The sequence below is a fragment of the Nansenia antarctica genome (assembly GCF_963989245.1).
Source record: "Nansenia antarctica genome assembly, chromosome: 15".
Lineage (NCBI taxonomy): Eukaryota > Metazoa > Chordata > Actinopteri > Argentiniformes > Microstomatidae > Nansenia > Nansenia antarctica.
The window spans coordinates 6,774,000-6,779,462 of NC_137685.1; the positions used below are offsets into that span (position 1 = coordinate 6,774,000).

The following is a 5,463-nucleotide window of genomic DNA, read 5'->3' on the forward strand; positions in this document are numbered from 1 at the left end:
TTAAACAACTGATTCCGTAAGCATTTGGTTTGAGTCAAGGGTTCTGACGCAACATAGTTCTCATTTGCAGCCCCTTCCTCTTGGAATTCATTACAGCAGTGTCTGAAACTGTCTCAGCTGATCCCTCTCTCCAGTTTCAAGCTCTTGCTGAGAGGCATACAGTGCGAGTCCATGATTTGTTCTTGCTATTAAGTTGACCCTCCCTTTTGCCCATTACTGACCCCTCCCTGTCCCTAGATCTTTAGCTGTCTAGTTTTAGGTTTTTGTAGTTTTAGTTTAGTTTTAGATTATCTTAGACTGTGTCGTGTATTTCTACTTAAACACACAATAGTATGATAGGGGCCTGTATAAATGCTGTAGGGGAATGTTGTGCAATGTTGTGCAAATAGCCCCCTGAGTGTTGTGCAATGGCTCTTGTAATCTGACCAGCCCTCTAACCTAAGGCCATAGTGACATCACAGGGGACGGCCCTCTTGACCATCTAGGCGACTGATAGGCACTGGTAGATATTTGCATAAGAGGGCAGGCATCTAGGTGACTGGAACAAAACAGCCAGGGAGGGAGAGAGCTTCCTCTTTTTTCACCAGCCCAGGCCAGCACGGGAGCAGAGATCAGACTCCAGCTGTATGTATGTATCTGTTGTGTAACTTGGATTAAATCGCCTTAAACTCAATAACTGTTCTTTGATTCATAACCAACAATAAATTAACAACAACTGTTTTAGACTAGTTTTAGTTTTAGACAGTGTAGTTTTTAGTTTAGTTTTTAGACTATGTAGGCCAGGTTTTGTATTGTATTTGTTTGTGGTGGATGTTGTATGCCTGTGAACAGGTCACACTTGAAAATGAGCCCTTGGGGCTCAATGTGTTTCTTACCTGTATAAAAAAAAATCTGATCCAAGGTCAACAACATTCGCTCTCTGATGCCCAGCTCTTCCTCTCTGTCTCCCTCTGCTACCAACCGATCGCCTGGGAGTTTGCCTATCTCCAACCTTGCCTTCCTGTCCAAGGTGCTAGTGAAGGAAGTTGCTTCCCATCTCCAGGATCGCCTCAAACACAACAACCAAGATTTCAGTCAGGCTTTCGCTCAGCCCACAGTACAGAAACGGCTATGCTAAGGGTGACGAATGAACTGCTGATGACATCCTCCTGGACCTGACAGCAGCATTTGACACGGTGGATCACACTATCCTCCTAGAGCGCCTCCACACCACCATTGGACTCTCAGGCTCTGCACTGAAGTGGTTTCAGTCCTATCTCTCTGGCAGGACTGAATACGTCTCACTGGAAGGATGCAAGTCCAGACTTCTAACCCTGTCACCTGTGGTGTTCCACAGGGGTCGGTTCTCGGCCCCATCCTCTTCATCACCTACATGCTCCCCCTCGGTCGTGTCATCACCAGATATGGGATGTCTTTCCATTGTTATGCTGATGACACACAGCTCTACATTAAAACTGCCCCAAGCCTCTCTGTAGCCATGTCATGTCTCACCACCTGTCTTGAGGAGATAGGCATGGATGAACAACAACTTCCTTCAGTTAAACAGTAACAAATCCGAAGCTCTTCTTGTTGGCACCCCACACCAGGTTCAGTCTTCGCCCATATCACAGCTCACCTTCGAGGGCCAAGTCATCCCCTTCTCCTCCTCCTCAGTCTCAAATATGTGGGTTAGGTTTGACCCTCACCTGACCTTCAGTGACCATATAAAACACCTGTGCAAAACCTCCTTCTATCATCTCAGAAATATTTCCAAACTCCGTCCCACTCGTACCCTGTCAGATGCAGAGAACTTGTCCATGCCTTTTTCTTCTCAAGACTGGACTACTGCAATGCGCTCTTCATCGGGATTGTTAGATCTTAGCAACATTTATGCTTCTGTCTGTCAGACACACACATGACACAGACCCACACACACACACACATACTCTATTCTCAGGTCACTCAGACACACACATTCTGTTCCTTCCAGGTCAGCCTGCTCTTCAGGGGTAGCAATAACGCCACAATATGCAGAGTCGAGAGGTTGTTATCTTAAAGACCTTGGGGGTTAGGCGCCAGGGCACAGACAGAGGGTGATCGAGAGAGTATTTAAGCCTGTCTGTATGTATTAATGATGTCGTTGAATGTCGTTGAATGTCGTGGAATGGTCGTGGAATGCCGGATGCTGTGGTACTGTGCTGATGAACCATTCGCTGACGGTCTTAATAAATCAAGTACAGAGATTCCGACCCGTGTTGAACATTCTATTTTCTTGTCAAATCGTGTATGTTGCGCACCTGATCTATTCTGTGATGACACAACGCATTTAAGATCACGAAATCCTCGATAGATTGATCCATCTAATTACCGACAAGAAGATTCTACAGGATTCCTGGCAAAAGCATACAGAAGCTGCCGTACATCCAGAATAGCGCTGCCAGGATCCTGATGAGAGTCCGCAAATACAAGCACATAACCCCCGTTCTACACTCACTACACTGGCTCCCTGTCTCATTCAGGGTTGACTACAAAGTCCTTCTTCTCACCCACAAATGCATCAACGGACACGCACCTCCCTATCTACAAGAACTCAGCACTCCACAAACCTCCACCCGCACCCTCAGGTCTTCAAACAGCTTGCTCCTCCAGGTCACCAATACCAGGCTCCGCACCATGGGGGACCGAGCCTTCTGTTCGGCTGCGCCGTGCCTGTGGAACAGCCTTCCTAGCCAGCTAAGGGCAGTACAGAGCCTGTAGAACAGCCTTCCTAGCCAGCTAAGGGCAGTACAGAGCCTGTGGAACAGCCTTCCTAGCCAGCTAAGGGCAGTACAGAGCCTGTGGAACAGCCTTCCTAGCCAGCTAAGGGAACAGCCTTCCTAGCCAGCTAAGGGCAGTACAGAGCCTGGACTCTTTTAAGACAGGCCGTTGACTGTTGAACTGTGTTCATTCTTGTGATTTATTTTGTGTTTTTTAACTTTTTATTTTTATTTTATTTTATTTCAATTTTTTTCTCCAGATTTTATCCCTTTTTCACCCAATTTGGTATCCAATTGAACCCAACCTAGCATCCAACTATCCCCTGCCTATTGGGTAGGATCCGCCGCACGACCCCGTGGCCGGCAGCCCCAGAGGAGATCGCCAGGCAGACTAGCTGACTGGCTCCTCGAGCCCAGCACCGTTATTCCGACACCCCGGGGGCGCTGTTGCGCGACGGATCCTTGTCCGGAAATAGTCCTATACCGCCCTCTGGAGCGGCCACTCAATATGCCGCTCCCTGTGTGCCTCGGCCATATCAGGATCTGGCGAGACCGGGATTCGATCCCAGTCCCCGGTGGGCAGCTTGCACTAGTGGCTAGTGCTTAGACCGCTACGCCACCGCGGGGCTTTTTACTATGTTTTTAACTTATTATGTTTTTGTTTTTTTACTCTGTAGCACTCTATTCTTTTAAATGAAAAGTGCAATACAAATAAAATGCATTATTATTATTATTATTTATAGTTAATAACACTTTAGTTAGCTAGCTAAACTAGCAAAGTAGCCTGTTGTGTACCCAGGCTTGAGACAGGGTTTTATATTGTAGTAATATTAATGTAACTTAATTTACATTAAATTTACAGAAGATTCCTTGTTTGTACTAGATGTATTCCTCTATTTCAGAGACCCACATCATCAGCAGTAAGTGTAAGTCTAATGATGGATCCAACTTCAGGTGAAGCAACCTGCCAAGAAAGCGGCATGGACAGCATCATCCACTGCTCTGATGATGGACAGCATCATCCACTGCTCTGATCATGGACAGCATCATCCACTGCTCTGATCATGGACAGCATCATCCACTGCTCTGATCATGGACAGCATCATCCACTGCTCTGATGATGACTCACACTCAAACCTGGTGTCACCCCAAAACCTGGACTCATGGAGAACTTTGTTGAGGGCGGCAGAAATCAGAAAACATCTCCCAATTTTGGACCACACCTACCACCGGACTCCATACACCTACAGCTTTCACTGCCTTGTGGGCTAAATAAATGTAACTGTCCATGGGTTTGACCTTTCATCTGCCTCCGCCTCAGTGTCCTGCATTCGGGTCCACTCCCGTACAGAACGTAGGCTAACACACATTTTAAACGACAGCAGTCCATACTTTAAGAGGGGATAAGGTATTAAACTACCAACAACAAGGTCCAACAAGGTCTATCACATCAAATAATACTCTAGGGATGTATAGTAATTAATTACTGTCTATCCAATCTGTGGTCCCAATGTTCTTTAAAGATATGCAAATTAACTCATATTTTAAGTAGATAATGCATCATTTGCATATTTAAACAGAACATTTCTGAAAACGTGTAATACAAAAAAGTAAGTAATCAATTGGGGAAGTTTCATGGTGATATCTATTAGGTAAAATGTTTTACCCATCAAAAGGTCCTCTGCCATATTTTGCTCCCCTTCGCGTGAGTCGCGCGTAGCTCGGGCTGTGCTTGTGATAGAGACATGAGCCTTTATGAAAATTGTTGACCTATTTTGAGGTAAAAAAAAACGGCTAAAAGGTGACAAGTTTGTACCCCTGAATAATATGATGTGTCTGTCTACTTATTGACATGGCCTTACAGTACATGAAGCTTGGTTTCTTCAAACTTTATAATATTTTTAAAACTCACTGCCATTGCTGTTGTATGTGAACATGAGACAATATTTTGTTATATAACTCTGACATGAAGCCTATGCAGATAGAACTTGTGGTATTTATTATAAATGTTGTAGTGTATTTTCATATGACGTAGCCATGGCAACCCAACGGCCACGTAGTGAAAGCAACACAGTAGGAGACTCTGTTTGACTCCCTCTTTACTCATCCAGGGCTTGCTTGAGGGCAGAAACATATTTGTCATTTATCTGATTCGTTCCCCTATTCACTAGATAACCGTCCGTTTGTGTTGTTTCTGTTAGGAGAGATAGGGAGAGACACACGGTGGCCTTTTGACAATGCATGTGCAGAGGATGGAATGTCATCATGGGAGGATAATTGCATTGGGGTCCGAGTCAGCAAGACGGCCATAACATAGGTTGCATTGGAATTGTATTAGTGCATTATAATAAGACAATGACATCCTATTTGCAGGACGGAGAATGGCCTCACCTACTACCAAATTAAAGTGACGTGGACTCTGTTTAGTTGGCTCAGCGAAATAATAGTGACAGGGTATAAAGCCCTCTACGCAGATGGACTCTGCCTCTTTTTTCTTCACATCCATCCTGTGACCGATTCGGACCATCAGCTCCATTGAGGGGCCATGCTGTGTAACCTGCTTTTTTTTTGAATAAACAAGTCTTAAATTTGCTCAAGAACTCTTCTTCATTTTTAGTAAGTAACAGATACCAAAATATATACGAAATAATGGCGAGACTAGCCCACGAGTAAATATATATAGCTTATAGTGATTAGAGTGACCGTCAATTTTTGCATCCCTTCAACT

At 44.8% G+C, this 5,463-nt stretch overlaps 1 long non-coding RNA gene across 1 annotated transcript; it reads left to right on the top strand.

Annotated features, from left to right (window-relative positions):
* The first annotated feature begins 583 nt into the window (after positions 1-583).
* On the top strand, positions 584-4,038 carry LOC308170630. Its single transcript, XR_013937794.1, has 2 exons — positions 584-628; positions 3,638-4,038. It is a non-coding gene; the product is annotated as an uncharacterized lncRNA (long non-coding RNA).
* Positions 4,039-5,463: the final 1,425 nt, after the last annotated feature.